This window comes from Varroa destructor, unplaced genomic scaffold (assembly GCF_002443255.2).
Source record: "Varroa destructor unplaced genomic scaffold, Vdes_3.0 BEIS01000004.1, whole genome shotgun sequence".
NCBI classification, from domain to species: domain Eukaryota; kingdom Metazoa; phylum Arthropoda; class Arachnida; order Mesostigmata; family Varroidae; genus Varroa; species Varroa destructor.
Genome location: NW_019211457.1, coordinates 9,993,917 through 10,019,816, shown reverse-complemented (window position 1 = coordinate 10,019,816; position 25,900 = coordinate 9,993,917). Strand labels below are relative to the sequence as shown.

Below are 25,900 nucleotides of genomic sequence, written 5' to 3'. Positions count from 1 at the left end.
CATTTCTCTCCAAGTCAGGTGTGAGGCCAGCATTGCGCCTTTAAACCTAAATAAAGTGGTCGCACAAAAATAGAAAATTGTCCTATGGGTATCTATTCATTTTTCTAGCATTAGCTTCAGGATCAAACACTACTTGATATTCTGGGCAAAGTTCTCCACATGGGAAAATTCATTTGATGATTTTGTAGATATTAAGAGTAGCCGCAACTGCCAGGATCCTTCCAGGGACAAACGTATCTTGTCTGCTAGCAAAGCTAAAACGTAGGGCTACTTCGACCAAGAGGTGCCCTGCTATTTGTGTTGTCCGGTAGACGCGCCTGGATAATAGCGCGTGCTTTCTAAATAAATATAAAAATGAATGTCATTTATTCATTTTCATTGATAATCATACTATTAATTACTACCTAAAGTCCGTATTTTTTCGCAAAACCTTACGTCCATCCCTATCGAACGGCTGGTGGTTATTGACGCTTATCCCAGGACATGTTCAAAGAGCGGGCGACCAGATGTCAAGTCACACTGCAAGCATCTCACAAAAACGTAGGCTAAGATGTGGATCTGCTTAGTTGTATATAACTAAGCTAATCTTAAGATATGCTGCAGTGTATTAGAACTTTTTTTCTTTTAACATTTAAGCTACTAAATAGGTATATACGTTCAGCCATCAAACGCTGGGGCTAGCCTTTTCCGGCACAGTTTACCTAAGGCAGTAGAACTGGATGTAAAGCTTGAAACACTTATTTCTAGCTTGTTGCCGATATTTAAATACAACGCTTACATTTATTCACGAGCTTTGATCTAATATTATAGAATAATTCTAATTTCGTATCACTATCTCCACCCGTAAACATTGCAGTGCCACACGTTATCGTACACGTGCCGCGTTTGTTTAAATATTATGATATTGAAAATTATATAGCATTCATATCATTGCTGCTTGCCACTCTTATGTATACGTATGAGCTATAATGTTTTGCGTTCATCACAGGCTTCAATCAGGGCACGATACCGATCAAGTTAATAATTGCGATATCGGTAAGTTGAACTTATCCGTGGAAAGATAACACTGTCTTTCAGTGGTGCAATGCCAACTCTTACTTTTAACACTCAGTCAACTCTAATTGAATATAGAATAGGTGTGTCTATATCTGCAAAAGTCGAACCTATAGGTTCTGTTCTCAAGGAACGCTGAGTACTTTTTCCAGCATTTCGGCTCTATATATTGGATTTCGGGAATGGTATTCATTTAACGGAACGTTCAACTGTTTCTACTCGTCGACAAACTGTGACAGGTGAGTATTTATGTAAAGTCCTTATTTTACTGAACGAGACTGGCTTCTGTTTTCATTTATTGAGAATGCGATAAAGCATTACCGCCGCCTTTACCGCCGAACAGGGTCTAGGGGTTAACGGGGTCTACGTATGTAGGAACTACTGGAAAAAACGTCTCTGCTACCGGTTTTAGCATTTTAGGAGGCATTTAATTCACTATGTAAAAAACAGTAAAGGGCTAGAACATATATGTTTTCTATTCACTCTCGCAGATATCGGTACCAAGCGCTATTTCAATTAAAATGCCACACTTTTACGGTTAGCTTTTGATTCTAGGCTTATGGCACTTTGTTTGGCGCCCTCAAGTGCTTTAAGGACGTCGAAATCAAATTGGAGGATGACTGCAATACACGTGAACATTGTGCCTAGGTAGGTGAATATGGCGGCTTTACAATTGACGAAACAATCTGAAATAGTGAGCGCGTCAATACTCTCCCGGTACCTCAGTACCCGGCGAAGCTCTAGGACACATTGTCGTGCCATATCGGCTCCGAGCCAATTTCGTTTTCTAGGCGCATACAACATCCTTTCGGCTCGTAGTGCTTCGCGTATAATCAACGATGCCAGACGAGTCGTTTCGAACACTTGGGCGATCTGAAGGGTCGATGTCAACACGTTAATTGTCGTTCGCCAAGGGGCCAACCTCTGACTTGTGCCCCAAAGAATCATGGCACCAAACCGTAGCGTCACTAACATGAATATCTTTATATAAAACACCAATAGGACATTGCCAAATATCAAGTTGATTTTCTCGATCGACATTCGAACTGAGCTCTTCGCGCGGGTCAGACTGCTGACGAGGTCTTCGTTGGGCGTAAATGTCATTACCATATCCGTGATCACCTGAAGCTGTCCTAGAATAACTGCCTCACACTCGGTGTACATGCAAATTGCAGCATACTGAACTGTCCACACGTAAAGTCCACAAAACGAGGCCATTTTCTGAATCAGGTGTTCATCGTTCTCCAGACTGTGGATAGCGTCCTGAACGTCCGACACAATTGAGGGCATACTCATAAACAGCGGGATGAAAAACTGCGCAGGATAAAAACGTACGAGAAATTTTTCTGGGAAAAAGAGAATTCGCGATAGGCTCGCAGCATGCCAGTACATCTTCAAGCCACTATGGAGGATAATTATGAAAGACGTGATGTGATACATGTATCTAACGAATTCGAGCAATGACGGTTTTCTGCGAAGATGACTTGTTACACTATACGTTGTACCATTCACAAACACAATATAAGCAGCGACAACTAGGCATCGAATGAACACGATAAACGGTTTCCAGCTGCGCTTTTTCATGGGGGTCGTTACCGCCATATCCTTCGCGTCCTGCTCTTTATAAGTAATCTGAATGCCGAAAAGACCGTAGAAGTACACGAATAATTTGAGTAACCGCCTCATCCCTGGCTTGAGCTGGTCGTTTCCCATATTCTTCTACGTTAATCAGACCATGGAACTTAGTTGGGCCGGTTGGCAACGGCGCCTTCGCTGCACATAAAGCTTAAAAATCACAATAAGGTCTGGACAGTAGTTTTTTTTTTTTTTTTTCTTTTCTTTTTTTTTTTTTTAGCTTGTACGCGGTTGTGAAATTTACCAGAATTATTGAAAAATACTCGATCTGAAGTCGTATTCTTTTCGTAAGCTAGCGATGACAGGCTATTAAAAGTAATTTGGAATATACTTTAATTTAGTTGCAATTGTTTCGTAATTAGGCAAACTGCAGCAACTGTGACAAATTCTTTAATTTCGGAAAGTTATATTCTTGTTTTGTTACATCGCTTTGTAATGGATGCAACGTTCCCTAATTTGCCAGTGCAAATACAACAGACGTATACCAAATATGAACGCAACTGAACCGGCATTGGCTGAGACGTATGGATCATCTTATTTCAATCATCCCCTTCGATCGGCAGCGCTACCCCAGCGCCAAATAGGTTCTTTAAGGCGCCCAGTGCTAAGCTAGTAGCTAATCTACTCACTTGCCACCCACGGTAGGCCAAGCTATCTTCACCAATCATCTAAGAGCTATTGAATATTTGCGTAAGGCCAGCAAGACAGTGAATAGAATGACGCCGTTCTGCCATATGAGGACCGCTTAAGATACACAGAAACGAGAGAAGCCGGCCGCAGAATAGCCCACTATCCTTCGTCAATTCTTACAACCTTCTATTATATCTGTCTTGTGAACATACGCTGAAAAACTCGTTCGGCACGACATTATTGTCATACACGGCAGAGTCAACAAAGCTATCATTTATGTCATCTTGTCCTTCTCCTGTGTGTTTTGAGGCCAAGAATTGTTTCTGTACACATACATACACACGCACATACAACAGTCCTGCAGAAGGATCTTGCACGCCAAATCTGTGAGGGTCGATATTGCTTCGATAACAACTATTCTAAGTAAGACTTCGTTCGATGATCGATAGCCGTTGCGAAACTAATGGTGCTTCCTTTGAATGGCGTCTCGAGGACATGGAAAGGAACCTGAATAGGGCAAAACGTATTGTTGATTATTTTCGATCAGAAAGTCTACCGGACAACGGGAATTTTGACTTTGCCGCTCACGGTTACCGATGGATCCGCCCCCTAATTTCAGTTCAGTTCTGGCGACGATTCTATTCAGAACTAGAAGAGTCGGGCACATTGTTTCCTATCGGCCCTCAGATACCAGGCCCAAAGCTTGCGACAATGCAAAAGTAGTCGTTGCAGCTATGATATCACTATGTGTTACTAGTTCGCATAGACAAAGACATAACATTAGCTGAAAATAACTTTTTACGTCTCGTACGAATGTCAACATTTCACCATGGCCTCTTTGCAGAGAAATACGCGGTACCTCAAATGGAAGTACATGGTATCTACTCTCATATATTATGAATGACGTATAGAATTTTGTACTAGTTAAATTTCTAAAATTTTCACAACTAGATCTGAACGCTCTTGGGGACAAGTCTATGAATCCGCGACCCGTTTACAAGATGTAACGGTTGCTTTGTGGCGCACAAGTAAGGTCTGAGCACAACTGTCATCTTCGAATACAGGCAAGAACACAGAAAGGGGGGTACGACGATTCGTAGTAGAGAACTACGAAGCTAGCAGAAAGCTAGATACCTCACTCACAAATCATGCTGGACTATTTGCAAATGAAAGCAAGTCGCACCTTCTCCATAATTGTAACACACCGACTCACAGGCCGCTACCTTTATACACTAATCTACAGCAAATACGATATTATCGCCATATTAACTATTTCCCTTTCAAATGCTCCAAGACAATTGAACAATTTCGATTCGAGGAGAGCTGAGATTCATTCTAATTATTAAATTTAAAACCTGTTTTAAAATCGGAAAGTAGAGATACATCTTAAACTCGGCATCAGTTATCTCGAATCTGGCCACTGATCAGAGCATGCGCAGTAGACACGAGGCCAAAGTATCCGTACTTCATAGACGCAGTATTATCTTTTGAGGTATTGTTATTACTATTAATATTCAAATCTTATGATAGTCGTTGCTGGAATAGATAGATATATATATACATTGTCTGCTAGTAACGTACTGATGTTGCGTAAGGTCCTATATCTCTTTATGGCTATGTATCGTATCCGCCACTTTGTTTATCAACGCATCCATATATCCGTCAAGCCAATTCTGCCAAATAGATTAATTTTCAAATGGCACAGATCTAAAAATAGATACCTCTGACAAATCTAAACAAAATCAAAGAAAGTGATAATATTCTTTATCATTTTCAACCTACTATATACAATAGATTGTTATCGCAAAGTAGGATCTTCGTTGAGCGTCTTTTGTCCCAATTTGCGAAAGACTTGTTCACCTCTCCTATTGTCACCTTGTTTTTTTTTTGAGTGCAGAGCTTCGAGCCCTTTGTGCGTAAATCCATCCAGGCATCCACAAACGGCAGGACAGGCAAGGGAAGAAACGGTGGCGCCCGGAAATCCTTAGCGATACGCATCGTCTTCAGGGATATTCTTAACGTCGAGAGACAGATGGAGAGAAAGCGGTCAAAAAGGTCGGCGTCAAAAGGAATGCGCAACGGGTATCATCGGGATGGGAGGCTTGCGTTCACCTAGCAAAAGCCAGCGCAGATCCGACAAATTGGCCATTAGTTATACTCTGGGTTGGTTTTTGCTTTTTCTCGTTACAGCCATATATGTTACTGGCGCTGCAATAATACGCCAGCTCCTTGGATATCGTCGGCGCCCACATCCTTTTTGAGCCCTTGGACAAATTGTTCGACACCTGGGTTTGCTGGGTTTAGCCACCTTCAACGATGCCAGTCGACACTTAGCTCTTCGGTTAAGCCCTGTCGAACGCAATTGTCTACAGTATTCTGTCTTGGACTGTCCTCACTCGGGCGCAGAGAACGGCTTTCTGCCTAATTCCCTTCACACATAACAAAAACGATCCAAAAGGTCGCGCCGTCGAACACAGGTTTCATGTCTAGGTAAGCTGCGATTGCCGAACGTTTCAACAACCGTGAGCGCGACAGAGACAAGCGCACCCTAAATTGAAGCAACTGTCATACGATTAGAGTGTGTCCTTTTATAACAGTTCGTTATTACATTCGAAATCGTTCTCGAACTTAGAAACGCAAGCAAATGATACAACGCGAAAGTCTTGACTTCGGCCTCATTTCTAAGGCGTATACTATCAATATATAAATCCTAGGGTTGGCCTAAATGCTTTAAGTGCGCGTCCAGTGCCGCGGCTAACCGTTGCCATAGGCGCCAGTGCCAGACTTGCCTAAATCTCCTAGGCCTAACTCTGCTGTCACTGGCCAAACAGTTTTGTCCATGGAGCTATTTAAAGGGGTCAAGTTCGGACGAGAGCGCCATGTGGAACAACGACAAAGACGCTCGACGGAAATGCTCAAATGATGTTTCAGTCAAAACAGCCGAGTCCTACCGTTGCAAGAAAGTGCAGAGATAACTAAACTTTTATACTCTTTATATATACAAACAAGGCTGGATAATTTTCAACCCAAGTTTAAGTTTTAGCACAAGTACGTTTCCACATCTTATGTTTCAACGTAGCTACGTGCCGAAATCGCTCCGACCAGTTCCGTACTTCTATTGTCGACATTTTGGGCCGCCGGTGGGTTTCCAGATCATGGATTACATAACAATTATAGCTGCAATACGTTCAAAAAAATCACATCGAATTTTAAGCCCAGAAAGACGACTGACGATTAGTATCACTGATTCCTACAAATTTCTTCGTATCTGTTTTCTATACAGCCTTGTTTCTTTTTTATACGGGTGTTTTTATTGATGCTATAGGACTGCTTCTACAGAAAACCAGTCATACGTCCCTTCGAAACTTCTAAGTGCTAATTGGCGATAATATTCACTTCCCGGCGGAGATCAATATTTTAATATATTAAATGTAAAGAAGGTACTGGTATCTAAGCTGATCAAACAAATGCATTCTATCCTTGTTGTCTAGAGTGACTCTTGTTGATCGGGCAATTTAAGGCAGTCGATAGGGATCGGTAAGCTTGTGCCGTGTACAAAAATTGCATGCGCTTAGCTAAACCCATAGAGATATCCATAGAGCTACGAAAGAATCAAGTCTTGTTTGAACATTTGTCTATTAAAACAAGCAAGGGCAGAGAAACGCTCCCAGCCTTCTGCTCAGTTTGTCAGGGCGTCTTTCGAATGACGTGTAATCCAGCGCGTATACTTCAGCGCTATTCGCTCTCGTTATTACTTCAGCTGAACGCTGATACGATACAGATGTGTAACCGTGCTGCAGACATTTACCAAATCGCACAGCATGCCGAATAGGTCATTTCCTATCCTGCGTGCAGGCCAAGAACAGGTCACGCAAGAAGCTCCAACTCTAATGAATTCTAAATCGGGACAGATGACTTCCTTTTTATGTCAACTAGTTGAGAAATGATAGCTCGATTAATTTGCCGGACAAACCACTACAGATCGCCTTACTATTTATTCAGTCGGTAATTCGCTAACATATATATTGTATAGTGAACTAGCTAGGTTTTCCGAGTCTAGCCTAACCTAGACCAGATGAACTTTCCCTTCAGGTTCTAAATCTTCAGTTAATCAATACAGTGGCATAGATCGTTGTGCACGTATAGAATCTCTTAAGGACGCTGCGAAGCAATCGTTTAATACTCAAACGTCGTTAGATCGAATTTAACTTGGACAAACGTAAGGGTTATCCTCCACATCAGTTACTCTAGAATCGTGCAACAGAAACACAAGCAATTAGGATATACTTTTGATAATGGCTTAGCTGACATGGACAACGAAAAATACAGTATCTTTACCTAAGTAACTAAGCCATGGCTGCCATATGCCATATATGCTAACAGAAAATCTTTATAATCGAGAACCCTTTTCAAGCCATAAGCAATAATTATGCAGCACTTAGAAATGGTTTGGACAAAATCGCGCCCTGTCCAGGGTCAGGATACCTTGCGTAACGCAGAGGCAATGAGTCCTGTGTGTGATTATGCCAAATGCCTTTAGGGTTTTCCCCAATTTTCAGAGCACGTGTTCTCCTTAAGCTATTTGGTACCATCTATAAGCGGCAGAGGTAAAAGCGTAACAATATATGATTCACGAACGGACTATTGGATAATAATGAATAAAAATAAAATTTAAATGATTAGTGATGAAGATTATTCTTCGTTTTACACAAGTCTGCAATATATTTTAATGTGTTTAGATTTAGATTAACGTATGGCGTTCAGATGTTTACTGACGATATACGACAAGTACGAGCCACACCCGTATGTACCCCCGAATTGACTACATGCTCGTAAAACTTTATTGACCTTGCAACGTATGATATTTGTTTTTATACTCAAATTTAATGAATAACCTTTTTCGCACAAATTCAATTTAGGGGAAAAATATTCATAGATTACGCAGTTTCTTTTATATTACTACTGTTTGGTACTGTGGAAACGCGTGTGTTGTGTGTTAAGTAGATTCGTTGCAATTAGGACGTACTTAAAGCACTTTTCAAGAATACGTAACATTAATTGCCGTTTAATTCAAAAATCCCATACAATCTTCACCAACAGCAGCGTCACTATGATCATCATAGAATTCACGTTTTACAGTCTTCTGTTTCTAATTACAACGCTCGGTGTGTCAGCGTGTTATCTTTACGCTAACTTGTACTCTCTAAGCAATCTCTGTGTCTCTGTTGTGCATGCTCGTTTTACAATACATTCTAACTTAAAATGCTTTGCCCGGTCTCGGCCTTGCACGGCCGTCCTTGGTTGTGCTGTCATACCTCCCTTGCAACAGCGGCGACTGCAGCAACAGTCTCCCTCTGGAATTTTCTTTGCCTCTTAACCCCTCTCCCAGAGCCCTTCGTCCCCCCTCGCCAGCTAAGCTAGAACAAAGCTTTCGGCTAGACCGGCGACGTCGCCGCCTTTTAACAAGGTCTGTTGCCGCTCTTGTAACTCGTTAGGCATTATTTTTAATCAAGAGGAAACTGCACCATGCACTGAGAGAAAGATAGACACAGAGTGAGAGCGAGAACGAGAGAGAGAGAGAGAGAGGTGGGGGTGGGAGAGGGAGAGGAAGAGATCAGGGAAAGGGGAGCGAGAGAAAAAAGGGTACAGAATAGAGGAGGGAAATAGGGCAGAGCGAGCAACCCGAACAGCGGCGTCTGCGATACTTATTCTCGCGGCGCAACCTAGACATTAGGTACTGTTGCTGCTGTTATAGCTGGGCCTGCCATTGTGGGCGGCGTCTCACGTTAATTTTCTCCACCTCATTTCCTAATTGGAATAGCAGGCCAGAGCCGTGAATGCACAACATGTCGAGGAAAAATTACCAAGCAAGCAAGAACGCAAACAAACTATAAGTAGAGGGAGAATCAAATGATCTTTTCTTTTTCTTTGTGTAATACCTTCTCATATTCCCTTTACATGGATATTATATAATAACGTACGGCATTTCGTTGTTGACGACCCTCGATTCGGTTATTAATCGGGTATCGTTAGACGCCATGGCTAACGACGTATTATTGTATTATCTGCGGTTATGACTGTATAAACAACGGAGTAATTTTCTATAACGTGGTATTTCCTTGTTCCTGCTCCATATAGAATGCGAACATAAACAGTACTTCTTAGAATTACGTTGTGCCTATGCTGTACGATCGAGTTTGGCTAATAGTTATATACTAATAATAAACTGTTGAAATAAGCAACCAATGAATAATGTCAACAAAAGATGATTGCAGGAGAAGCTTTGACTACAAGCGGTGTCCACATTCTGAGGCCCATTTTTAAAACAGGCGCCAGGTACATGAACAACTGTATTTGTTTTGAATTTCTTTTACTCGGTCATGGCAATTTGTTGCGCCAACTGTATAAAGCAAACAAGTATTTATTTATTTATTCTAAGAGTAACCGTGATATAAAACGAAAGAAAAAACATATGTTTGTATCAGAAAACAAACGACATCGTTGAACCCAATCTTGGTTATCAAATATAGTTTCTTCGTCAACCTTTACCAAATGCGTGCCAGCCCTTTATACGGTCTTTTTTTTCTTGACTCAAACAATACAAAGTCATGGTCTCCCGTCTTACGGTTACCCTTATGCACGGTTATTTAGAAACATGTGTTGCTCGCAGTCATGGATGATAAAATGCGGCCTCCTTGTGCTGATAGCATCCGAATCCAGAACTCAGAATTTTGCCCCGATCTCGCGGCACCTATGACCTACGTATCGGTAGCTGTCGCTATCCTTATGTATCTGAACTGCATTTAAGTTGAAGGCTTAAGCTAAAAGTGCATAAGGAACCTGTATGAAGTTGAACGCTTCATATATTCGTTGCTCGTTGTTAGAACGCTAACTGTAATACTGCGTTACGTATATATACATAAACGTAAATCTATGCAACTTCCGTACAAGAACACTCATATACCTAATGTGTATGAACAGCTAAGTGGACGATCGTTCCGTGCGTTTGGATTCCATGCATTTTAAAGCTACTACTGATGAGTTATTGGTCCTTCGCGTTTTTGTCCTGTGATGCACTCGTACCTTTCTGCCATTCCTCGAGCTAGATGCTCTTCCTCGTATTCTGCCTTAGACAGGCGCGTGTTGGCTTTGGTTATATATCAGGAAATATCAGGAGACACCCCTGTATGGAAACGGTGCCCTCGAATGGCTCACTGCTCATTCTCCGCTGTTATGATAACCTATTTTGGCCTCTAAGGGCGGCGTAAGTTTCGGGCTTAAAGACAAATTCGTTTGCAGAGCTTTTTACTTATGGCAGCGTCTTAGAGATAAAGGTCTTTGTGCACTTCTAGTAACTTTTGAAATATAACGCTGTTACGTCCGCTGGCGTTATTCTATCTGTGTGTAGCTGGATATCGCACATTTTCCACGGGATTTTTACACATTATTTCACTGTTATCTCAGGTTGACGTAAGTGCTGCTATAGAATCTGTTGGTCGGTCTGCGGACGCCACAAGTGAGGCTTTGCAAGGGATCTCGTTCGCTAGTCCGAAGTAGGGTGCAAGCAAACAACCTTTTACCTACCTCCTTTCAGTGCACTTGCTCGATGGTCTTGTACTGTATGCAGAGATGAGCTACGGAGGTGAAGATGTGGTCAATGAAGACTAACGAGGATGATCCTGTGCGCCGTTATGAGACTTGGCTAATGTTGGAAGCTTGATAGGCAATATGGGCTAACAGTAGAAGTCCGTTGATGAAAAGCCTAAATCGGCCGAACCTGCTTTCCATACAAGTGGCAAAGAGATACGAGCGAAAGGTTGTTGAGATGCATTGCGACCCGTCCCCGTGCGATCTCCAGTGAAACTCATTGGTTTGAACAGTTAACACAAACCTCTCTATTTGTTGGTAAAGTTGTTAAATTTACGTTATGTTTAGTAAAATTAGCCAATTAATAGACGTTATCGGAAGTTATTACTGTCGCAACATTTGTTTTGGCGGTGTTTTATATGTCTTTCCTATGGCCGTGTATTGATAGGGCCGATTATGCGTCTAGTCATAGTTGGATTTGCTGAACATAGGGAGGAAAAGGTGTAGCCGAGGAAATGTTAGAATGGCTTTATGACGTGTGTTTTGACAGTCAGTTATTCAAGTGTTTTTTTAACTCTAAGTGATATCTTGGCATTTGATAGTTGATTCAATCTGCTAGTATACCTAAGCGACAGATTATTGAAAATATATTGTTTTCACTTTGTTACCATATCTGATCCGAATGATTTGTTTGTCTATTGTTCAGTCATAGCGAATCAGTACTAAATATTAGATGGGGATTTTTCAGGTTACTCTAAAACCCGGACTACGGTAACTGTGAAATATTGTATAGCTTTTTTACCCAAGCCAAACATCGTTCCGCCGTGTGAAGGCTGCCATAGCTTGCACTAGTGATATTATTAATAATATTAAAATGAATATACTTCCATTGCATTAAACCTTTGAACATCACTCGCCTTCAAGGGCAAAAGGGATCATTCTGTATATCGATATTATTTTGATATAGGGCGTCATTGTATTTCAGTAAGCCAAATGTTATTGTACAATGAGCTGTTGTGAAAAATTCATACATGTGGTTATATATAACAACTGGAAAAATCAATGAATCCCAGCCAAAGATCGGATTCAAAACTTGGAAGTTGGATTTCCAGTCTCGTGCCCAATCCACACTGGCACTGCAACAATCGTACTAGCCGCTACAGGCAAATACTATATTTAATATATATTAATATGCGGGATGGTTGTCTAATATGTGTCAATGTATTGTGTTAATATCCCTAGAGAGATATTATAAGTTATTTACCATCAGGGCAGGGTGTCCTATATCGTAACGAGTTCTGCTGCAGCCTGCAGCAAGCGAATTTACTATCTGCGGCCATCCATATGAGCAATGCAAACAAAATAAATTCACGCAATCTCTCTCTCTCTCGTTATTAATCAACGGTAACAGTGATTGATTGCAGTTACAAGTTCATGTCCAACTTGGCTTGAGTTTCCCGGATGCGATGCTTGTGCCAGTCTGTCTTTTTTTTCTATTCATCTACCCCTATCGACCAATGCATCATCGGAGTTGTGACGTCATGATGAATTAGTAGTCCGGCTGCTCGTCTTAACCCAAATGAACGCGGCTACGATCACCCGACCCAAGACTAAGCTGTTTCTAACATATACCACGTATGAGTTTGTATTGTATTCTATCATATCGTTATCAAGGGGTTTCATATCGTTCAGCTTTCTCGTTGGATTTCGCAGAACAGAAGTCGTTGCGTGATTGGCTAAAGGGAAAGCTATTTTATTATTGTTGTGAAAATACAATCCGATCTGGCTCGTCGGTGACGAAGATGTTGACGGTAGTGACCGAGGGAGTAATCCGCGCTGAAGATCCATGATGTCGAAAGCCTATCTAAGGACGAAATCCAATTATTGCTATCATCATCGTGACATGGTCTATTTGTTTTGTAGCACTCGGCTTCAAAGGATCGCTCAAAAGTAAACACGCTTACGGCGACGCACACATTGTGAGTGGGAGAGATGGGCCGGCCCCCTGGTGAAGACACCTGAACTACTTGTCGTTGAGTCGTCTGCGGGTGGAACTTTACAAACGCAGCGTATTGGGAAAGAAAAGTTCCATTTATGTACGCGACTTGATATGTCGGCACGTATATATGTCAAACTCTATACTGAATATGTGCAATATCCATTTAAATGCTTTCTTCTATTTCGCGCTATTCATTTGACTACGAAGTGATACCCGTCAAACCCGCATAGATGTTATATTACCTATTTGCGAAGATAGCACTAGTGATAACCTAACCTAACCTAACCTAACCTAACCTACCTTGTCACAGAAAGCAACAGTTACACATCAAAGAGAAAGTATCACTAAGAAATGTGTTTAGCCAAAATTGGAGTAAACAGAATTTACTATTGATCAGTGAAGCTAACTAGGTTTGTAAATGGATGGCTGAACGAATGATGTCAGCATCGGCATACGATCTAGTTTTTTTTTTACCGTACAGAAAGTTTTTTGTTTCACTATTAAAGAAGAAGAAGAAGAAGATATCACTATTTAAATAATATAATACCCTACTAAAATCCAACCCTCGACAAAGCAAAAACACTTCTTATTCTTCTTCAAAGCATTTGAATCTACAAGTGTGTAGGAGTCATAATGTTAAGCTGCGCGAACTTTCTATTTGGCTTGGGTACCATGAAATTCATTCCATCCCCTTCTCCTCTCCTTCGCAGATTTTTTCATGAAGTTAATGTGTACGTTGCGGATACCTGGCCTTACTTTTAAGTACTGTCCAGCACCGTGTGAGGTCTTAAACAACGTTCTTCACCATACTCTGTTCCCAATTCTACGTAGACACTAGGTTAAATGTCACTTCAACCTTAAGGAGTACTACCGCCCATAGATTTATTGTAGGAGCAACCGACCAGCTCCAAAAGAAGTTGCCAACGGCTATTTTTCTACACTTTTCAGTTGAATTCACTGTCACATGGTAGGTCATGATCCTTTAATTTCTGTCCCATAAGTTTCCACGTTTCCAATACGATGCTTCATTACCGTCGCCCGATCTTTTAGCGACAAACAAGTGCAGTCACTTCGTTGCAAATGAAACAATGTCGTCGATTTTTTGCGGCTTATACTCGATCTTTGTCAGTTTTATTAGTAACGTGCGACCATACGTGTACGGATGTTGGGGTCGTCATCAAATTCAAGTACGTCTTAGGGTTCTATGATTGCTAGGCGTTTCGTTGCCGGAGTCTGCCGGTAGCATCTTCTCATACAGCTGTTCTTTCTCGTCTCCTCAACTTAACTTACGATATTTCAATAAACGGAAAAAGCTTTTTCCTAGATTACGATGACGATGTATCGCCGCCAACCCAAAACGGACGTGTCGTTGCTGTCTTGTCTTCGAGTCGCCCGTCACGGAATGAGGAAAAACGTAAAAAATTGTAACAATGCATTAGCGAAGCAGTTGAGGACCTTGTCCTCAGGAGTCTGTAGAGAACGAACAGAGTTAGGAGACAAGCGAGTGGAAAATATCGCTCCTCGCGTGCACTAGTAGCCAGCGACGTTCACAAGACCGAAAAGGAGACCCTATCGTCACGTAGCACCCAAAACCTTAGTTAATATCTACCATTGGAGCAACTGCACGCGCTCTACTCAGTACCAAAAGCAACGTGACACGACAAACTAGACACACTAACTTTCTCAAGGAGACGGAGCCTAGGCTCTTTTTGTTATCGGAGGAAAGCACTATTAGCTCTTGTTTCAATACTGCAGTCCGAGCGAAGCGTTATGTTGAGAAGTAGGCATGTATAAATGTATACTCGGCTTGAACGAAAGGAGGGCAGGAACTGTTGGGTCGCTGCCCCTATTGCTATTTAGACTTCGGAAAATCTATATGACCTAAGGTACGAGGGAGGGCAGTAGCGGCGGCGGGGGGTCTTAACGTTGATTGAAAACGAGATTCTTCGCGCACTTATATAGCTTGAGCCGTTTGAGTGAAGATTATAATGCACGAGGTGTCATTGTCATAACGGATTCATAGTACATAGACTTCCCAGTACACCGTCCGCTGGATTGGTCTCCCAATCCAGGGAATCAATTGTTTCTATTAGTCTTTAAATCTGTTTGGCATTTCAATATGTCAGTTAGTCTAGACTACGCATTAGTCTGAAGCGAATGATTTAATTTAAACCTCTTCATGCGCTTTTATTATTACGAACTAATTACAAGGATACAAGACGAGGACAAGGATTGGCATCCTTGTTTGGACTATTGACCCTATAAATACAACACCATGTAGACATACGTTATGTGATCTCGCTATGTAAAATTATCGAATTTACATAGCTCTCCTTGATATACGTATTAATATAGATATATATGTATATCTAACGAGGTTTAGCATAAGAAGCTATTATGAAATTCCACGATTTTCAACTACCGTATTAGACCTAAAATTCATGCCCAAGCGTCACATCTAGTCCTACTAAACGAAACAGACGCAAGGTTGCATGAAAGACATATCCATTCATAATCGAATTGCTAACGAAAGCCGGCAAAAAAAATCTCGTTAATTCCGAAACAAGAACTTGTTGTCTATAATTTACAAATAAAACCATGATTCGCACCGACCTCCGAACAGCGTCGAGTAACTCATGCTACATACACCCGACCTTTCAAAAAGACTCCAGTCTCGCGCTGTGATCGGCTGGCGTTTTCGAACCGGTTCGAATCACCATGCCGGGACATTTCAGGGTATAGTGACAATGAGTACCCACCATTAACTTCTATACGACCGAATTTCGTGTGTATGTTTTAGCAGAACGTCGGTTCGAGTAGAACCCGATTTGACTGCGTGTTTCAGACCAGGAATACATGTGGGCAAATAAAGAATGGTTTTCCTTGGCTTGATCTTCCGCTCCACGACCATCCGCCTGACAGAGAGTAAGGGAAAGGAACCGATGGACGAGCCCCACGCGTGTGTGCTTATGCGGAGAAACCGAATCGATCAATCGCTCTAGAACAATTCTATGACTGAGCACCACGGCGATCTTCGTTCGGCGTCTGAACACGATCGTCAAAAGACATTTGCGTATTGCCAATATTCGGATAAACATGACGACGGTAGAACGCTCCTCCACATTTTCTAAGCTTATGGTAGAGACGGCGAGGTACGCGACAGCCGCCGTTCATCAGCTAACAATTCTCAGATGAGATTCAAACGTTCATTTTAACAGTGTAAGTAAATCAATCCCCTGCCTGGCTCGACGAAATCGGCATTTCTAATTGGTGGGTAAGTTGTTTGGCCGATTGACTGCAAACTCGTTATTTGGCAGTACTCGAAGGGCAACGAATATCTGTATTGCGATAGAACTGCACGATCTCAGCTTCAACCCATCGAATAGTCTGTTGCGATCTTGTTGTAATCATTGCGTGTGGAAATCTATGTACGCGTTTTGAGAATAAAGGTAACCTGTCGCACGCCCTATGATAAGTGAACGTGCCCTAAAAATAACGCTACATATAAAAAAGGGAATTAAAAAAATACAACAAAACCCATGTGGCGCGGTTTGCGTTTCAGCTTGACGCTCGGATAGTTTAAAGGTTCAAAAATTTACTGTACTAAAATTTGCTCTCGAGTTCGGTGAAGCGCTTATATAGTTCACATGATCTAACCATCTTATCATATTTATCGCCAATTACAGATACAAGTGTATCGCTGCCATTCATTACAGAGAGGCTGATTTATATATATATATATATATATATCTAACACTCTTGTCGTTATTGTATGGTAACACATATGGGATTGGAAATCTAACGCTTTCTATGAGTCCGGTACGATTCACTTTTTCGTTTTAATTGAGCTTACTTTATTTTTGCCAAGCGTGAAAAGAATCTCTCCGGAATCGAGTATATTCGAGTATATATATCGAGTATATTGTAGATAAACTGCAGAGCTATTGCCCACTCTCTTTGTCTATTATTTCGTACATGTGCCCATTTCGGTGACGAAATCAAGAAGTGTCTCCGCCAATTCTACGTTCTTCCAAATAGGGATAATTAAGTTTCCTTATTTAATTTTATTATGTTGTTGATGTCGAAAAAGGTAAAAATTCTTCTTTATTTTAACACCTTAATTAACAAAACACTTAATAATTAACAAATTCTATGAACAGAAGCTGATTTTTCCCAAAACTGCTCAATCTATCTTCAAAAGTTACAGTAAAATCAAATTCGTGTTAAATACTAATAAAACCTCATATAAATTTAATGATATGATAATGCACAAATATACTCTAACAATACAACTTTTAGTTAGCTAGGCTCATCGTGTACTTTGGAACCAGTTGCGTACCCAACTAATGGGACAGTTAATCGATACATCGTCTTCTAATGTAACAGGAATACCATAGTTCTGTCCAGCTTGCGCTGTTTTTTTTTAGTGTTAACCTTGTCTAATCGTATTTTGGTCCACGTATTCGTTGATTTTGTTAGGCAACAAACTGTATTCCTACGGTCACCTGAACCTTTCGGCCTCGCATCAGATCAGCCCATGAGACTTTGACTGAGGCCACCGCTTACGTGTAATGATCCAGATGGGAACATGGCTTCAAAACGGAAATAGCCATGTCAAACGGCAACCAATCTTTGTCAATGTCTATTTCCGCTTTCCATTTGGCTGAATCCAGCGATACGAGTTTTACCGCGACCGACTTCACTTAAAACGTCGCTGTCTTCATCGCAGTGTGAAAAAGAAAAAGTTGAGCTTAACTGTTCGCTCAATTTGTATCGGTAAGTTATTCTTTAACTGGTAACAAAGGGGGCGGCAAATCGTGGTAGATTAGCCGGAGCTATAGAAATAACAACTTTTACGGTTGCAATGAGGAAGGCGCTTTTAGGCTCGTAGACACAAATGAGCCGTTGAGAGACAGCCATCTGGGCATACGTTGTGTTCGCAATTTTCATATCCACCTATGAATTAGATAGGGTTACTGTAGGACAAATCGCATAAAGTTGACAATCGTATTTGCCCGTCATAATCTGAACTTCTCGAACATTTGGTTTATGCGTAACTTATTTTTCCCTAAATAGAAACGAAATCGATAATTTCATGAGTATAGTTTTTAATCAATAATAGCAGTCCGAATCTAACGCTTGTTGGTAAAGGACCGCAGAAGTCGTCTCGCCGCGTGCCTTTCAATCAACTTGAATATTTTTCAGTGTTCTCGAGGTGTCTAAGGTTAGAATGCAATTACTTTTCAAGTGTTACATGATACCAAACGTAGTTGCCACATAACGCGAAGGATTTTGCCGACTTGTTACCATTCACCGTATACCCTGACGCAATGATGCCATACGCCAGTAAAAAAGCAACTTCGGAATAGTTAAACGATGCGTTTCTTCACGCAGACTTTTCACTCCATCGACATGTTTTGTTTTCCCGAACAACCACTTCGTCTGACCTGTACAACCGTTATCTGGTCAACGAACAACAAAAAATCAGTACTGACCCTACTGGAATTGATCGTAGTAAATCGATTATACCGAAACGCCATCGCAAACGTCCGTTTTGGCTAGAACGTGAGCCTGTTTTCCCAAACACTCAGAGATTCTCCTTTACGGAAACCCGCCGTTAAGAGCTCACCGTTTGGCGTGCTTTCAAATGGGGCCGATACCGACTACGCTCACACTATTGGGGTATCTTCAGCGCTTCACAATCCCCGCCTTCCCCTTCGCAAAATTCCCCCTCCACTGTCTATCAGAGGGCCTTAGGTGACGCCACGTTGGTCAATATATGCTTGAGAAAATTTACTGCTATATGTATATAATGATAATAATAGAGTAAAACTAATTAGCTGGTCTTGGGCATTGTTCTATATTTGTCCTGGCTCAAAGGGGACGAAGAAACTGTTCGTTGGGTCTAGCTAATCAACATATGAGTAATAACCACTAGACGTTAGCTCAATGGTTATATACAATTTAATAATGATATGTTACGTAAACAGTTCATATATATTATAGTTGTACCAATTGCGTAGACGCATAGGTAGGTACCCAATTTTGCACGTACGCTCGTAATAGCTTATTTTAATTAATTAGATTAGTCTAGAGAAATGTTTAATGTTTCGAGGGACGCAGGAGCACTCTAGAGTTGAGTGACGGAGCTAAGTGCGGGGACATTGAGAAACCCTAAATGCAAGCTGGTCCCAGTTACATCTAAACATAGGGGTTGTTAGAGGTGCAACACTCGAAAAATCGTCACGTCTCCTTTTAGCTACGAATGACATTGTTCGACTATTCGCTGACCCACTAATGCTATACTTTCTTTTACGTAAGGCACGTATATATCTGTTATCGGACCAGGCACTGACAAAAAACTGCACGGATAATGATAATAATAGCCTTATATTAATCGAACAGGCGGCGCAACAGGTGCAGGAGAGACGGGGAAAAAGTACGAGAGAACAAAGATACTTCTCTATCTATACCCAAAGGAAGTGTAATGGTGGAAAACGCACCGTAGTAGTCGACGTAATTTGCACTTGAACGCCGTTCTTATGCAGCAGATAAATGCATTTATAATTAGTAATAGACGTATGTAGAATTATCAGCGTACCTATATTTCTTCAATATATGATAACGGCTTTACAATAATGAAGCTTCACGGTCACATAAATATTCCTTGACCTTTCCACAAATGCTGCGCAGCTTTTTTTAATTGCCCATGCTGGCTCGCTTCCTATATTCGATCGTTTTCTAAACTAGTTCATATGTATTCCAATAATCACCCTTAAAGCTAATCTTTAAGCTGAAATATAAAATAGTTTGAATAGATGAGACACGTGCGTGCCGTGTTTATGATACCACAGTGGTAATCGTTTCGTGTTTATTAAACTCAGAAGCATGATCAGAGACGTGGTCCAGGTTCGAAGGCACTCAGTTGGTTCTGTGCTGCAAGAAGCCAGCAGTTTCAAATAAAGCTTAACAAAGGCGCTGCAACACTGGCCGTAAACTTCGAAACCGCTATATATGCAGCACCGTCGTGCGTGCGTAGCACGCTCGTTGCTACGCGTCAGCATCTTGGATCAGGTTTGGGTCAAACTTTTTTTTTTCACTAGTATCAAATTTTTTTGTCGTTTTTAAGATAGTAGTTAACGTTGAACTTACACATGACTCGATCCTCCGGGTTCGGAAACTCTTTATGGCAGTATCCTTGAACGTCAGGGTCGCCTTTAACAGTTTTTTGCGAAAGATAATATTTATAACGATGACTAATAAGGCTGAGCCGCCTTACTCCGTACGCGTGTTATCTAATTACCTGAAGAACACAATGAAAAAAGTCACACCCTTAATGATGGCGGGGGTGCCCCAAGACTTTATACTTCTGTGGAACATTGGTCACGATGGTGTTGTAGGAGTGCGAGATCTTCTGAGCGGAGTGGAGCTTCTGACGACTCTAGACGACCTGACCGTTGTGATACAAAGAAGACAGCCGTAAAGATTGAGCCGTACGTCAATAAGGCAGTGAGCACAATCTCGGAATGGATAACAGAAAACGGGCTGGAGTCCTAGTCCGGAGAAAAGCGAGGGCATTCTGCTCATAGGAAGGAAACTTGAGTAAGAAATCAATCTCTACCTAACGGGTAGACTGATTTGAATGGTAAAGGGTGTTAGATATATAACACTTAGGCAAGGGGCTCAGTGGGTGGCCCCATGTTAAAACGGTAAAAGCCAGCAAAACGAACGCTGTAGCAAAGATCTTGCCTAATGTATATAGAGCAACGATGCAGGCAGACGAAGACTTCTGACGTTGATCGCCGAGTCAATAAAACCCTTCGATTCCTCAATTTGGTCCGGATCGTCTACGGGCTTCAAAACAAATAAAAAGCTCTCCACAAGACACAAAAGAGGGCTGCTCTGGAAATTTCCTAAGCATATAGGATAGACCGTACGTCAGCGGTCGTTGTGTTGGCCAAAACATCCTCGTGGGACGTAAAGGTAAGAGAGAGGAGGCGATTATAGGGTAGTAGTCCCAAAGCTGAGCGTAAAGCTACCATGGAGGCGTGGCATACTGAGTGGGTGGATATATCAGCCGCAAAATTCGGGAGCTGGAGTCCGTATCCTGATTCCAAGTATCGGGAAATAGCTGGAGCGTCTCGAAGAAAAGGTAGACTTTTACGTAACAAATATCAGTACGGCAATAGGGATTTCTAGTCCTATCTACACAGAATTGAAAAACCCCATTTGACATATGTGTTTACTACTCTCCCCACACGCTACCAACCTACCCCGCCTTCAAAGCTAGAAGGCCAGGGGTCCAAGAGTCTTGACTAAGTGGGACAAAATGGTTACCTCTTTTAGAACAAGATTCGTGTTCGAGTTTTCTAGAACAAGACTAGCGAAACTTATACAGTTGATGCGCACTACCACCGGGGCATGGGGGTCTGGAGCGGTCACAGTCAAAGAGGTTTTGAAAGAAGAAGACTTAGTGTCTCGGGAGAATATAAAGTGAAATCGCCTTAGAATGAAATACTTTCTCGAGGCTGCAGACGAAACAGACGGGACTACAACTCCGGATTTACAGGTATTGGTATATAGTGCGTCTGATAGGACGGAAAATTGAGAAATGATCACGGCCAATTTATCCGCAGGCACCTAACAGTTCTTCAATCCGTAGTACTACTCAATGAAGTTTCGGGCCGGCAGAGAGCGAAGGTTAATGAAAGGAGTATGTTAATCTGCATCAATATCAGCGAAACCAAGTTCAGCCGTTAAGGTCGAATTCGACAGTACACTGGGTGTCGATACATAATTCGGCCCCAGCTGTGTGTGCGTTTTGAAAAAATTGAAAACAATTAGATAACCGAAGCGTTCAGATGATCAACAATAATAGGACGCTATGTACATCGTCAGAAAAAATAAGACAAAACTAATAAATAAATTTTAGTTTGACCTATCCTCCGCTGTATTACTGTTCTATGTTTCTATATTATTCGTAAAAAAAATGCATTGGGTTTGTTTGGGCCTGCTACATTGGGTTGGGCCGCAGTTGATTATTGCATGCACGACACGTAAATCTGGTGTATTCTCAGATAGTGTATTTTGCTGATACTGACCACTCAATTAGATTCCACCTTTATTCCGAATTTATTGTCTAATCGATCGAAGATTTGCCGCTCCGATTGCATTGGTAACCTGAACGATAACGATATTTTTCTCTCTCTATCTATAAATAAAATATAATGCTAATAATAATTAACACCCGAAAAGAAGAGAGAACACTGCGATGAAGTTATTCAAAAAGATAGTTAACCAAATATTGAAAGTTACCATATATTATTATATACGTTTAACCCGACTGAATTTGTGTCCGTTTGTCAGGCATAAAATAACCCCTTAAGATAGTGGGATTGGTATTCCTTGGATCACTAGAGCTTCACTCTGGAAGATCTGCGTAGAAAATGGAATCGATTGTCCCCTAGAGGAAAAAGTTTGCTTTTTCTATTAGAGCTTAATATTCATTTAATTGGTCATAAACCAGCTACTGTATCAATAAATTCGATATTTATATTTAAAAGCAACGCTACACAAGCATTTACAATGACCGAGGCAACTTCTAGAATCCTTCCCACCGATTAATGAGAACACTACCTAAATAAGCGTTCTTGGTGTATGTCGCACGATCGATCGTATTGAAACTACCTTGTAGTAGACACTGGTAGGTGATAGGTTTTAGGGGGTAGCTGATCGCTGTTATATATTATAAATATAATAAGATTGGCACCTCTACAGGGATCAGATAGTGAAACAATCGTGAGGCGAAGCTCGCTAGCGGGGCTCTAGTCTTGCCCACCCCATGGATTAGCTTTTTCTGTCGACAGCAACTACCCGCGAGTAACCCTCACTCTTTCTAAATACCACCATACATCAATCAGTCCTATATCGCAACATTTTTTTTTCAAAGGTGGCAGTACTCTTGCTCGTCATATCGATGGCGCCACAGGTCACCGCCATTTCATCAATTAAAACATCGATATTAATTCTGAGCTTAAAGTTTGGCCATTACTCGTCATTATTTCCGATCTAAGGAATAATGTATGCCAAATAGGAAGGAACGACGAACAAAGTGAACGCCTCGTGTCCCGTACAACTGAATAATATGACCAATTGACACGGTGCACGCTTTTACACATTCGTACTACATTTTCAGGGACTGCTTATAAGAGTCTCAGAAGTATAGGAGTGAAGGCAAGTGAGCACGTTTTCTTTTCACATAATTTCCTCTTTCACATTGTATCAAAACGACAGATGCTGTAACTTTTACTTTATTGGTAACTGGATTTTCTTGATGTTTCAGCCCTTAACATTGCCTCTTTGAACCCCAGCTATAGTGCGTAAAGTTTGACGAAACATTAGTAAAAACGTTGAATCATTGTCAACACTAGTCGACAACTAATTTTTATACTCTTGTCAATACCCAGGGAGCTCAAAATGAATTCTTATTATAACTGGCGTTCGTTCAGTGCTCCTAAGATTCATCGCGTACGCCATCGAAAGTTATCGGCTTTGGCCGTTGACTTCTATTGCTCCGTTGTACGACTTCATCGTCCGCATATTAATGCATTGACGTGTAGCCCCGCCGAGAGATTTAGCACGCTCACAATCTTTAACAAACATAGCTTCTTTCTGCCTAGAATTTGCTCAATGAAGAACGTTTCGTCGAGCGTCCACTTTATGGTTTAGGCCACTCACGCCTATTCGAAATTGCACATATTCTACTAAGTTAGGCAAGCACTAAATAACTTTGTTCACTTTATTTTTAGCTTCTTCGCAGTAGAAGCTTTCTCTACATCTCGTCCCTATTCTTCCCTATGTATCAAGCAAATGTGCAGTCCATAGGTTTGCTCTGTTTGAACACTCATGAAAGCTAGTCGAAGTTACAATGGTTTATCGATCGTTTCATACTTACTAATTACTCATAATACTTACTTTATTTATCTATAGTTCGAGTCTAGTAAACAACGTGGGGAGACATACTCGTCAATTAGTTTTTGTCATATTATAGATACTGCCATACTGTTTGATTTGGCAAAATACAGATTTAAGCTTTTCTCCGACAGACACGACAAGGAAGCTCCGGTAAAAGCTCTATCGAGTGCCAGTCTACTATACTATATAAGTTAACACAAGGTAATTAACGAAATACGAATTTAGGTTGTGCCGCGATCTTACTATTCACGAAATTTGAAATACATTAAAATTACGCTCTTGGTATCGAGCGACGAGATCATTAAAGAAGTTCGTTAAACTTTAAGCGTTTTTTTGTTTTAGGAAAAGAGAATGAACAAGGGAACGCTGTTTGTGTCTGTCTGGCCGAAAGCTGCTAGCGATGTCGGATTAACTAGGTTTGAACTCGTACAAGTGGGTCTGATGGGCTCCGCAAAGGTAGCGTTTGCCTAATTGGCAGTTGCAACAAGGCCGCCTGCAGAGAGAACTATACATAATCAGTAACGTTTTGAGCAAGCTGAACCAAATGATCTAAACCATAAGGCTCCTTAGAAAGCTTTTCCGCCTTGAAATTGATTCCGTAACCGAATTAAGAATGCTTGCTTACCTTAGCAAGATGGTGACTAGCAGTGGTCATTCCGTGCATCGCATCGAGGAGCTACTGTAGCAGATCAGTTTAGGAGAACCTGATGTTTAGTTTAGGCCTGATAAACAGTATCAGAGACCTACTCCCAGCATATGCCATCAAGGCGACTTCAACAGTTTAGAGTATACTACCAAAGTATTGCACTTAAACAAGTTGTCTCCTGTTCACAATTTTCGTTCGATGTGCCCTTCTTAGCTCTTAATACTGCAGATAAGCCTCAACATATGTTGGGAGTTATCCGGTCGAGCATGACTCCATACTATATGCCTACACGTGTTTCTTAATTAGACAAAGATGTTTTGCAGATGGTAAGCGATCTCAAAACTTTATTGCCTTTCTTATGTTTTTATATATTGTAAGGCTGCGATCAGATGCCACCAATGCCAAGTATTCTAGGTTTAGCGAGTGTCACATACATCAAGATCGTTTTTGAGTTTATAAAATTTTTCCTTCAGAGTACACGCAGGGAAGCATCTCGAAGCTTCACTAAGGCTACGGATCGCATAAACGTAGTCTAACAAAAAGAATGAAACCAGCTTACAAACATCCCCTTTTTTATGCGAAATGTCACGTCACCTTTACAGCAAGAAATTTTTATAAAAACTCTAGTACTTCCAAAAATCTCTAAAGTTTAGGCAGGGGCCGAAGAGACAGGCAAACTATTGTTACTTCGGTCAGTGGAAACTATTCGAGAACGCTAGAGGTGTCGTCTACTTGAGGAACACCTTCAGACCAAGTTGCAGAAACTCGTCATCAGTCTCAAATCTGGTTGGATGAACGTAGTTAAACAGAATCACTTTATCTCAAAACTACAGGTGGGCAAATCGAAGGAACTGTCTGATATCGAAACACTTGCCTAATGCCCCTACATCAGCGTATCGGAGAGCTGTGTGAGGAAATCACGTCGAGCACTTGGTCATATGCCACTGGCAATCTGCTGCCATTAAATGACTGTGCTACCCAAACTGTACGATAGCTATGGTTTTGAATTAAACTCTCGAGTAAACGTCGTAAATAACTGTCGAAAGTTTGCAACAACTAGTAAAGTAATGGACATCCACAACTTGGATGTTTGAATTCGCGGGATTACTAGGTGGAATAATGGGGCATAATAAAGGCACTGACAAATGATTTTGCGTTACCCAAAGCCTTTGACGAATTGATTATTATGATAGCTTTGCTAATGTCGGGAACTTGGGGCCAAATTACTGCTCGACGCAATGCTGCCGCCTGTTACTGCACGACCTGTCGCGAGCGGACTCCCTGATGGACAGACAAGCAAGAGATGTGGACGACAGCCCTTTATGGTGTTGTTGCCCTAATTGCCAAAAAGGCGGGGGCCAGTGAGGCAGCAGCCG

General features: G+C 41.3%; 1 protein-coding gene across 2 annotated transcripts in view; it reads left to right on the top strand.

Moving 5' to 3' along the window:
- Window positions 1–1,277: 1,277 nt before the first annotated feature.
- The window catches only part of LOC111248716 (uncharacterized), a 35,905-nt gene continuing 11,282 nt past the window's right edge, over window positions 1,278–25,900 (top strand). Inside the window, exons 1-2 of one of the 2 annotated variants that reach the window (XR_015326193.1) lie at window positions 1,278–1,292; window positions 17,384–17,680. The gene's annotated coding sequence lies outside the window, so the exon portion shown is untranslated. Of the gene's footprint in view, window positions 1,293–15,780; window positions 16,124–17,383; window positions 17,681–25,900 lie in introns of those variants that run through there. The other variant, XR_015326192.1, reaches the window with a different exon arrangement.